The sequence below is a fragment of the Cupressus sempervirens genome, chromosome 3 (assembly GCF_028749045.1).
Source record: "Cupressus sempervirens isolate cs-2001-9-10 chromosome 3, ASM2874904v1, whole genome shotgun sequence".
NCBI classification, from domain to species: domain Eukaryota; kingdom Viridiplantae; phylum Streptophyta; class Pinopsida; order Cupressales; family Cupressaceae; genus Cupressus; species Cupressus sempervirens.
Window position 1 is genome coordinate 587,312,601 of NC_143120.1, and position 13,133 is coordinate 587,325,733.

The following is a 13,133-nucleotide window of genomic DNA, read 5'->3' on the forward strand; positions in this document are numbered from 1 at the left end:
TTGTAGGATTACTTTAACTCGAGGGTCTCTATCCACATCATCATGTACTGATAAAAAAATAGTTACATCTGATTCTCCTACTACCATATCATCATTTTGGACCATTCTACTTATTACTATAGTTGATTGTTCCTCTTTTTCTTCTTCTACTCAAACTGATGTATCAATTGCTTGTATCTCATCTTGGTCCATTTCCTCTTCATTAGTTTCTCCAATCTCTAACTATTTTGAGTCCACAAAATCTTCTATCAATTTATTAAAAATTGTATCATCCAACCAATCAAAACTCAAAACCTCTTGTTGTTTCTTGATCACAAAATATCTTAACTTATTGATTTCAACAAATCTTCTCTAACAGGATTATAGAATAATTGCACTTTAATAATTTCTTTAAATGTCATTGCCCATAGCACATGCCCTTTTTTCGCTTAGAACCCCATTTATTTTGAGGCATAATAAATCATCTAATTTTTTTCCCCATTCCTCCTTTTCTTTTAGTTTATCTATTTTTTTAAGTTCATTGGGGGAAAGCTCAAAATTCTCAGCAAAATATTTTGAAAAACAAATTATTTTCTTCTGTATTGCAACCCTTTTCTCATCAAAATTAGATAGATCATTAGCCACATCAAAGGTTTTTTCTATATTTTCAAAGGTAGAATAATAATTGAAATCAACAAAAGGATGATATCCTTATCCCTACTGCCCCATTTACTCAGGATGGGCTTTAAAGCATCTTCACCACTCTTTATTTCATTCCACATATCCATTATTTTTACCAATTTTTCATAAAATGTTGACCTCTCAATCTTATCCACTAGATACAATATTTTTTTTCTATTTTTATCTTCATATAATTCATTTAACTCTACATGTAAGGCCCAAAGTTTATTCTTCTCCTCTTCAAATTCCTCAGTAGTGTAAAATTTTGGCCTGTACGGGGTATCTGGTAATTCTACTAATGAAGTTGACTTGAATGTATCAATTGGGGGATGAGGATAAGTAATTTGGGGTTGGCTAGATTCTCCCACTTTTCTCTTTCCCAATTGCTTATCCACTTGAGCTAACTAAGCCTCCAATTGATGTATCTTGTTTCCTCTCTCCTCATATGCTTTGAGCATCTCTTTAAACTTAGCATTAAGCTCAAGGAATTTTTTTCAATCCTTTAATGCCACCACAACTCCAAAGTTCACCATTTCCATGGTCATTTTTGATAATTTCTCACTATCCATTTCCTCTGACCTATAGACCATGAGGCTTCCTATATGCTTAGAATCTAAAACTTTCTATATTCTAGTTTTATCCCTTTTTTCAATGGACCATATCACTAATGCTTAGTGATCATTGCTAAATTTCAAACCTATATGTGCCTTAAGACCTCCTCTTTAGTTTTAAACTAAGTGTCCTTTGCTTTCCTTATAGCATCAAAAATCATAGTATTGGCTATGTCCCATTTAGGCAAGATTAAAATTCTTGAATGCTTTAATAATTGTCTTCCCCCTTTAGTGGTTATTTGTGCAAAATCTTCCATGAAGTTAGCTTTAACTTCCTCTTCAATTTTAGAGTCCTTTTTATTAGGTTTCTCTGCTTTGATTAGCTTACACTTATTCTCAAAATTATCAATGTTTCTTCTCCATGAGAATTGAGAAAAAGTTCTAGATTTTATAAAAATTTCATCATCAATAAATTTTTTGGCAACCTGTGCTATTACAAGATCTATTTCCTTACCTTTATAATCTCCAATAGCAATATCAAGTGATGGCATAGGAGGTTCTTTGGGTACTCCTTCAATATCTATAGTTGTGACCATAATATCCCTCTCCCATCCAATTTGTCTTAGTTGTTCTCTCAAGGATGTTTCATCATCTATCATAAGTGGAGTCTGGGTGGGTGAGTATTTTTCAACATTAGAAGATGATCCTAGCTCCAACTTTTGTTTTTTGGGAGCATGTGTGTCAGGTGGACTCTCAAACCTTAGTCTTTTTAATGGAGGAACATGTTGTACATTCCTAACCACTACATACCTGACTCTTTTTTGCAATGTATACTACCCCAAGGTCAAAATAATTCTACTTGCCAACCTCCTCTCCACCTCAATGGACTCGCATGTGTATGCTTGTGTTATGATTTCTTTCTTCTCATTCAATTTTTTCATAATCCCAAAAAAATTGTCCATCATCATATCTACTTTCATACCCCCAATATTTTATATCTTCTAGGGGATCATAATATGGCTCAAAAGCATTTATAAAGTCTAAGATTTTACTATAAACTATCCATATTTTCTTCCTAAGCTCTTTCTGTTGTAATCAGAACCTATTTCTAATTATATCCTCAAGAAAAGTATACAATTTGATTCTAAATTTTTGCCTTACTCCTTTCTCTAAGGAGGTCATAAAATCCCTCTAAGTCTATAAAACAAGCATGGGACTAAGCCATTTGTTATCTATTTACAAATTTCTCCAAATTTCTCCAACCCTTTTTGACAAATACAAAATTATGAAAAATAGTGAGCTATGGAAATAATGTACCTTTATATTTACCCAATAAATCTCTCTCCTCAACAGACTCAATTTTCCACAACAATTTTGCAATCCCTATTTTTAAATGCACTTGTTATGGTAACACATGTGGTTTTCCCAACAAACCATAAACTTTGAAAATAGTGGACATTTAGTATGGGATGATATCTCCCCGATTATGGCTCACCACCAACCCTTTACCATGGTCTTTAGGTCTAATCAATTCTAATAGAGTTTGTGGTATTCTAGGGATGTCCCCTATTAATAACATTCTAAGCCTAGAAGAAAAATATATGTCAAACCTAACAAAAATGGCATCAGTCACCTCCCATTTCATATATGCACTCTATAATTGAATAGGGAGCTTCTCTCCATCTCTTTCCAATTCCAATTTCATCTCCTTAGAGAAAAAGGTAACTCCCTTGTATAAATATATATACATCAGCATGGAGTACAAGCAGAAGGGCTTATCAACCTTAGCCTTTGCAATTCTTATTAAGCCATTATGAATCTCCTCTACTAAATGAGTAGCAAAATCAAAAATTGAACTCATTCCATATTGAAAATTTTGAGCAATAATGATAACAATGGAGCCTAGGATGTGATCTTTCTGATCCAAGCCAAAGATCTTACAATGAGAAAAATACAAGACCTATACCCTAGGGTTGAAATTCCTTTTCAATAGAGGCTTGAGGGTGTTTATGTAACCAAAGGCAATGACCCAACCCTTAGAAAATGCTCCTACAATGGTCCTCCCCTTAGATATATCCTTTGTGCATCATACCTACCTTGGAGGTCTTCCATGTCTATTTTTTCAGGAACTACATGGTTAGGGTTTAGCTTAAAAAAAATTTAATCAATTCTGGTGAAACCCTAAAGAGGTTATCACTAGCATGGTTTTTCACAACTCAGGTATTTGGGTCATATGTCTTTTCCATTACTACCAGTATATCATCATCAAATAAAACTCCTCGAATGATCAATTTTCCTATATCAATTCCCATACATTATTCAATCTAATCTTATCTCTACAAACCATTTTTGAAAGATCCTTAATCCTCCAATAGATACTTCAGCATCCCTTAACTAGTTCACTCTATCATAGAAACCCGCACTGACTAGTAACCTAGGGCTTTTTGGAATAATCTCTTTTCCCCTAGCTAATTCATTCATAGACTATGGCATTTATTCTAGGATATTATCATGTACCACCCTCTTCAAATAATCTACTTTCCCTAAAAAAATCCTTTCATGGAGGCATGTTTAAAATTTACCCTAATGCAATTACAACTTCTCAATTTTCTAGAAGCTCAGATGACTTACCTATTTTTCTTACCTTTTCTTATCTGGAAATCACTCAGCAATATGTTGAAACCCTTGAAAAATCTTTCCCTTAGCTCTAGAAATATTTGCACTATGAGAATTTTTCAATCTTATGGCTCAATAATAGAGAATTGGAAATTTTATCACAACATTAAGCTCGCATGAAACAATATTGATCAAATTTAATGCTTCAACAATCACATTATGTGTCATGCCGTGAAGTTTAAAATTCCATGGTTGATCATCAAGAATTGAATGACTTAGTTTGAAATCAAAATGACTACATTAACCCTTTTCATAAATTACCATGCATCAATAGGGTACTTCCCCACTTTAGTTAGACTTCATTCACTTTCATAAAGTGGTAAAGAACTTATTGTCGATCTTCCAAAGATTGACAATCATGAAAATCCTTCTAATTTTATAATTTTGAGTTCAAAGTTATGTGCCCACTGATACAATCACTTTCCAACTCAATGAACATGTAAACTAATCCACCAATAATTATGTACCATGTCAGTATGCTTTCCAACTTGGCATGATTAGGTGGCCCTTTGAATGATTGGCCTCACTTGTCTATGTGGCAAGCAGGCACTTCCCTACTTTAGTTAAACTTTAGTCACTTTTATAGAGTAGGAATGCACCTTTCATTGATATTCCCAAGATCCATAGTGCATATATCTCATACCTTTTATGACCTAGTTAGCAAGAGCAACCGATAGAATGTGTTTCTTTTTCCAATGTGTCTGACATTCACCAACTATTTTAACACCTTTTCAAAACTTGAGGCTTATGACCTCATAGACTACAACTATTGTTAGGGCACTTCCCCACATTAGTTAAACCTCACACATCTTAAAATTGTGGTACTATGCCTACCACAAATCTCTCAAAGATTGACAATGTCATGTTTATAATACACAAAAGGTAACCCCACTGCTCAACTTGATTAATGAGATGGCTCAAAATTCCCAACATGCTCTGACCACCATCTGACAGTTTTGAGAAAATTTTGACACTTCCAATTTTTTGTGGCAGATTTAAGTGCTAATTTCACAAAAGGGTACATGGAAATCAAGCACTTCCTCACATTTGATAAAGGTTGAGCAAGTTCATATTGTGGACAAGTTCTTATCATTGATCTTCCAAAGATAAATAGTTATCAAATGCAAACCCTGTAGTGGTTAAAATACTTTGGGAATGTGTTAAGGAATTAAAAAAGGTAAAATTGTAGTTAAAGAAATGGCTTATGGGAAAAGATAATTAAATTCTGGAAAATTAATTTTAAAATAAATATGGGAAAAGGTAAAGATAGAACCTTAGGGTAACAAGTTTCCCGCACAATTTTTTATAAAACACTACTCTCTAAAAATTTGAAAACTAGGGCACATAATGAAGGTTTCATGAGATTTTAATAATTTCATCTTCTTCTTTTTTAAACATATCTCATATTTAAAACATAGGATCACTAGTTCTTTCACTATAGAAAATAATAGGAATATGCAAGGTGAAAAACTAGGTCAACAGAAGGAATAGATCAATTATGGATTATACTAGAACTTTGGTGATGAAGAATACTGTTGTTGGAAGCATGAATGTTGATGATATTCCTATGGGGGAGTATTGTAGATATGTTATCATCATGATATGTTAAATTCATTATTGAGTTTGTCATTAATGTCAACATAGTAGTTTTCTATGGTGTCTGATAGAAGAACAGTGGAAAGATCAAGTTGGTACGGATGGCTAGATGAGTATTCTAACTATCTAAGGTTATGGGAGATACTTTTGAGTATTTGGTATATGCAGTTAATGCTAGGTGAAGAAATGTTAAGTTTGGAAGAAGTTTTGTAAGTTTTGATGATGTTTATTCTGAGATAGAGTTTATAGAGGCATGTTCTGGTAAACTTGCTATATCTCTTAGCAAAATTGTTGTTCTAAGAATTAAAGTTGATGATGTCAATAAGACATGTTTATGATGACATAGCTATTCTCACTCATCATAGTGTTACATGTATGGAAAGATATTTAAGTTACAAGGAAGAAGATTAATGTGTAACATGTTCTTAATGTGGTCCTATAATAATTAATTGAGAAAGTTTTACAATCAACTTAGGGAATTTTTTTATGGATTAAATATGAAGGAAGAACATTTTACTTTATCATAGATAACATTTAGAAGTGATTATAAGCAGCAAAGGGAGTGGCATGTTGAGTAGAATAGAGTGGAAGTGAAGGAAACTTCATTGTTGAGATTTTATTGAGTGATATGAAGTTGGATACTTGAATCCAAGGTTCATGAGAAAAGAAAAGAGGAACCTAATAGTAAACTACTTGTTTAGGTAGTGAGCTCTTCTTGTAATTAAAATTTCATGTTTGGGCAATAGGCTCTTCTTACATACATTGTACTACAACTCCTAACATGGTTGACACAACTCCTAGCAAGGATTCAAAGTCTCCTAATAGGAACTCATATGTACTAAATGTTTTAATAGACTCCTAATAGGTTTCATCCTCTAGAAAGGAATATTTATATTAGTACATCACCTAATGGGCATCATTCCCACTAGGGTTTTCCCTTTGATCAAGGGTTTTCCTAGTTAACATATCTAGTGTAATTGTCTATGCGCATCTTGTTATGGTTGTTGTTTACATTGGTTGAATGAATAAGATTGTTTAAGGTTGATAAATGATTCACCATCCTCCCTCCACCCTCTCAATTATCTCAGTGGACTATTGTTTCTAACAAGTGTTTCACAAAAGTACTGGAGATAGGTTGTAGGTATTGTATTCTACACTCTAAACCAAGTTCAAGTGAAGAAAGGATCAAAGAAAACACCTTTTTAACTTTAGTATGGTTATACACCTGATGTGAATTATTTTAAAGTTTTTGGAAGAAAGTGTTACATATTGAAAGATGCAAGAAAGGGAAAACTTTATGTAGAAATTGATGAAGGTATATTCATAGGACATTCCACTAAAATAAAATTTTATAAGTGCTTGAATTACAACACTAACAAAATTGTGGAAAGTGAAAATGTTAGAATTGATGAATTTGTAGAAAAGAATGAATTAGAATGGAGGAAAGAAGATTACAAGAGCTTTTTCTATGTGCATGAATGTAAACCTATCACCTTACCTAAACCAAAGAAGGAGGTTTCCAAGAAACTATAGTCAGGTACTTCTAAGCTTCAATAGAAGAAATCTTCTAAGCATTAGAAGACTATCAAGTATTAGGCTATAGGATCCAAGTTAGAGACAGAGACTTCTGACCATCAGATATAGGAAGATGAGTTGTAGGAAAGTACACTAGATGTAAATGAACAAGTAGAATCCAATGAACCACAAAAAGAAGAAAAAGGACCTAAACTTATTTTGGAAAACTATGTGAGAAGACATCATGCACCAGATCAAATCATTGGAGATAAAGATTTAGAAATCATGAAAAGAAGAAAATTAAAGAATGATACATGCTTATTATGTGATTTTGAGCCTAAATCAGTCAAAGAATCTTTGGATAATGAAGATTGGAAAGGGGCAATGAATAAAGAAATTGAGAAAAGCACGACTTGGACATTAGTACATTCACCAAAGGACAAGAATGTAATTGGAACTAAGTTGGTTTTTAGAAACAAGTTGAATGAGAAAGGTAAAGCTACAAGGAACAAGGCAAGACTAGTTTGTAAGGGATATGCACAAGGAGTTGACTATGATGAAACTTTTTCCTTGTTTGCAAGGTTGGAAGGAGTGAGAACTTTTCTAGCATGTGCTGCTTACAAAGGATTCAAAATGTGTACCAAATAAATGAAAAATCTATATTTTTGAATGGAATCTTGGAGTAAGAAGTCTACATTGAAAAAACTAAATGATAGATTGATCCAAGAAAAAATAATATGTTATGTAAGTTACACAAAGCTTTATATAGTTTAAAGAAGTCCCTTAGAGCATGATATGGAAATTTTACACAATTATTTGGTAAAAATTGGATTTGTAAGAACTAATGACAATAGAAATCTATACCTAAAAAGTGAATATGAAAGTAAGACATTGCTAGCAAAAATAGCTATTGATGATAACATATTTGAAGGAAAATATTCATTGAGAAAGTTTCTTGCTAATGAAATGAAGGAATTTGAGATATATGTTTAGAGAGATAAAATTCTTTATTGGATTGTAAGTTTATTAAATGAATAAAGGAATTCATATTACATAATCCAATTATATGTATCAAGATGATTTTGAAGACTTTTGGAATGGAAGGTTTAAGATCAGTTGCAACACCTATGATTGCTAGTCATAAATTGTCAAATAATAATGATTTGTCTAAGCTAAATCAAACATTATATAGGTTAGTGATTGGAAAACTACAGTATGTTTTACATAAAAGACCTAATATTGCATTATAAATTTGTATTGTTACTATATTTTTTTCTAATCCTATAGAAAATCATATCATGGAAGTGAAATGTTAGATTGTGGTGACTAGTCAGGGAAGTACTATACATGCTCCATAATTCCTTACTAGGGTTCAGCACTGGGTTGGGCCCCAAGTGGGAGTTTGGGGGCAATAGCCCACAAAAGGCCCTAGCTATCCAAGGGTTTAGGGGCAGAGCCCCCTGAAAAAAAAAATTGGCCCTATTTTATCAAGATGTTGGGCTAATGTGTAATTATTAAATATAACCCTAAAATGATAAAAATATTTGTATAAAAGAGCTTAGGGTTAGGGATTGTTTCATAGTGGGTGATGCAAAAATTGGCTCTTGTGGCAGTATTGAGCTGTAAGGGATTATAGATTGTAATCAAGTTGTAATCACTAAATTGTAATAATATTGGACTTGCTATTTGGTGGACATAGCCTAGAGATTGGGTGAACCACGTTAAATCTTGGTGTCTTGTTTTTTTTTTGTGATCTATTATTTTCTAATATTGGTTATATTTTCATTTAATTGTTATTTCTATTCATGGTTTAAACCTAAAAAGTGGTATCAGAGCGAAGTTGTTCTTTCAATTGTCCTTTGTAAGAAGGTCTCACAGTTGAGTGAGAGTCTCACAGTTGAGTGGGAGGGATGGAAGATGAGGGTAAGCTAAGGGTTGACAGGTTTAATGGATAGAACTTTTAGTTATGGGAGATGAAAATGGAAGACTACCTTTATTAGAAGGATTTATGGAAGTTGTTGGAAGGTAAAACCAAAAATTAGGGATCTATATCAAATGATGACTAGGATCTTTTGGACAAAAAGGCACTTGGAAGCATTTGATTATGCCTAGCACCATTGGTGGCATTTAATATTACAAAAGTGAAGACAATAGAAGATTTGATGCAAACCCTAGCGAAACTGTATAAAAAGCCCTCTACTTCAAACAAGGTATTTCTCATGAAGTATTTATTTAATATAAAATGGAAAAAGGTGGATTTGTTGCAAATCATTTAAATGAGTTTAGTACTATTTCTAGTCAGTTATCTTCTATGTGTATCAACTTTGATGAAGAAATTAGAGCTCTTTTGATTTTGTGTTCTTTGCTTGAAAGTTGGAATGGCTTAGTAATGGTTGTGAGTATTTCTGTTCCTAGATCTAGTACCCTAAAATATGATGATGTGATCAGTCTTGTTTTGAGTGAGGAAGCTCATAGAAATACCTTAGGTGGATCTACATCAAGAAGTGCTTTGAATGCACAAAGTCAAGGTAGAACAACTAAGAGAGGAAGTAATTCTAGAAATTGTGAGAAATCAAGAGGAAAGTCAAAGGGGAGGAGGTCTTAATCGAGAGGACTGAACAACTATTAGTATTGTGGTAAACTAGGGCATAAAAAGAAAGATTGTTGGACTCGAAAGAAAAAAGAAGGAGATAAACTAGATGGAGACAAGAAGGCAAATGTGGTAAGTAACATATTTGAAGAGGATGCTTTGCTTCTATCTTTAGAAAGTGTTGATGATTCATGGGTTTTAGACTTTGGTGCTTCATTTCATGCTACACCTCATAGAGGTTATTTCATTAATTATTTTCAAGGAGATTTTGGACTTGTTTGTTTGGGGGATAATGAACCCTATCAGATTTTTGGAAAGGGAATAGTTAAGATTAAGTTGTAGAATAGGAATCATTGGCTAGTACATGAGGTAAGACATGTTACAAGGCTAACTAAGAATTTAATTTTAGTAGGGAAGCTCAGTGATGAGGGTTGTGTAGTTACTTTTAATGATAAATATTGAAATATTTCAAAAAGTTCCCTTGTAGTAGCAAAAGGTGTAAAAAGGGGCACCTTATATCTTTGTATAGGTCATATTGTTCCTTCTACTTTAATTGTTTCAGAGGAAAATAAATATTCAGGAACAATTGTTGCAGTTGAGCAAGGAGAACAAATAGCTACTATAAATTCTGATATAGTGTTGTGCACAACAGACTTGGGCATATGAGTGAGAAAGTATGAAAGTACTTCATTCAAAGAAAGTTCTACCAGGTCTCAAATGTGTTAATATGTATTTATGTGAAAGTTGTGTGTATGGAAAATAAAAGAGAGTAAGTTTTGTGAAGTTTGGGAAGGAAAATAAAAGGCAAAAATTAGAGCTTGTGCATACCGATGTATAGGGACGGACTCAAGTATATTCCCTTAGAGGCTCTCATTATTATGTTACATTCATTTATGATGCAACAAGAAAAGTATGGATTTATTTCCTTAGATAGAAATTTGATATATTTCAAACTTTTAACAAATGAAAATACTTGGTTGAAAATGAGATTGGCAAGAAATTAAAATATCTCAAATCTGATAATGATGTTGAGTATTGTAGTCATGAATTTGATGATTATTTCTCCACTAATGGTATTTGTAGATAGAAAACCATTCCAAGGACTCCATAATAAAATAGAGTGGTTGAATGCATGAACATGACTATAATGGAGCGTGCAAGGAGTATTACACATGTGGGTGGAGGTTGTCAATACTATTGTATATTTGATTTAATAGAGGTCCCTCTACTCCTTTGGGATGTAGTATTTCAAAGGAAGCATGGACTAGTAAGAATTTGAGTTATTCTTTTCTCAAAACCTTTGGTTGTGAAGCATTTGCTCATATATATTCTACAAATAGAACTAAGCTAGAAGCTAAGTCAAACAAATGTGTATTTGTTGGATATGGCATTAATGAATTTGGCTATAGGCTTTGGGATTTTCAAAATCATAAAATTGTAAAAAGTAGGGATGTCATATTCAATGAGGAAGTGTTGTACAAAGATCTATTATAGCAACATGAGAAGAAAGAAGATGATTATGTAGTGTTGGATGATACTTCAAAAGATGATGTTCCAACCATTCCTCATGATGTGCAACAACTGTAACAACAAATATCAAACACACTAGTGAATGTTAGATAGTCAACAAGGAAAATTAGACCTCCAGAAAGATCTTCTCCCTCTTTGTATTCAATTTTACTTATTGATGTTGGTGAACCTAAATGTTATGATGAAGATGTGTAGGTGGATACTAAGATTCAATGGGAGTCTATAATGAAAGATGAAATGGACTCTTTGCTAAAGAATAAGACATGGGATTTATGCAAGTTGCCTACAGGTAAAAGAGATTTATAGAATAAGTGGGTTTACAGGTTAAAAAAAGAGGATGGAGGTAAGAAAAAATTTAAAGCCAAGTTAGTTGTAAAAGGATTTACATAGAAAAGGGGCATTGATTTTGATGAGATATTTTCTCTTGTTGTTAACATCACTTCTATTCGTACTATTTTAAGTATTGTGGCTAGTGAAGATTTGCATTTAGAGTAGCTTGATGTTAAAAAATCCTTCCTTCATGGTGATTTGGATGAAGAGATATATACGGCTCAAGCATGGGGATTTGAGGTCAAAGGTAAGGAGAACTTGGTATGCAAATTGAAAAAAATGTTTATATAAGCAAACACCTTGGTAATGGTATCTAAAATTTGATAGTTTTATGCATGAGCATGGATACAATAGGTGTCATTCAGATCATTGTGTTTATTTTAAGAGGTTGGATGATGACACCTACATTAGTTTATGTTTATATGTTGATGATATGCTCGTAGCTAGGTCTAACATGGATCATATTAACGGGTTGAAACACTAGTTAGCACATGCATTTGCTATGAAGGATTTGGAGGTAGTGAAATTGTTGGTGTAAATACGTACTTTACTATTTACACTTACTTAAGTTTACTTAGGTTTAATGCATTATTTAATTATTTTGTATTATTTTATTATTTTTATTTGTGAGACAACATAGGAGTACGCAACTCTATTTTAGCACATGGTGTCTACAACACTATTTTGCATGTCACACCCTTGTAGGCTTATCCTCTATCACTGCACTTACTTCCATGCTTAATGGAGGATAACCCATATCTGGTGGACATGTGCTTGGTTGTATGACACATCATGGTGCTGATTACGAGGCATTCTAGATGTATCTCAGAGGCCCTTATATTCAGGCACTACTAGTGTACTCTCAACTAGTTATTGAATACATTGTTATTCTGATCATACTCTCTCTCTCTTTGGTCTACTGTGTGCTTGTGTTTGAGTTCTTAGTTCCTAGGTGAATTTTTTCCTTAGAAAAATTTTTACATGGTATCAGAGCAACTTGGAGATTTTCTCATCACATAGCTATTTGAGACCACGCTTGCTTCATCACCTCAGCTCGAATCCGGAGTGCTACATAAATTGTGAGTACCCAAAGCCAGATCTGACCTCACCATTGTATCTGGAACATTGATTTGGTGAAAATCGGCTACAAAGTTGCCTACCTTAGGCCAAAGTCGATTGTGAGGAAATTTTTTTTTGTAAATTGATGCATGATGCTCTCTGATGCAGGAGCATCTTGCATGGGAAAATTAAATTATTAGAAAAAAAAATAAAAATGAAAAAAAAAATTTTAAAAAAATTGTGGAGGAGAGAGAAAGTGACAAAAATGGAAGGAAAATAATAAAAAATAGAAAAATAAGGGAAAAATGGAGAAAAGAGGAATTTCTATTTTCAAGGAGCATGGGTGGCATAAATAGAAAATAATAAAAATAGTTGTCATTCCATTAATCGAGGTGTGTAGGTGGCATTTTAGAAGTTTGTGGAAAGCTCCTTAAATCATGTATTTAATATTTGTTGGGTGCTTAGTTGTATTTGGGTGGGAATTTAATATTTATTTAAAGGTAGTTGTATTTACCTATTATCCCACATTGGTTGTGTTTGTAATGTCTTGGGTTAGAAGTGCCTATTTAAGCAAGGCTTATAATCATTTGTAATCAAGTTCAAGAAATGGAAGCTCTTCTAATGGA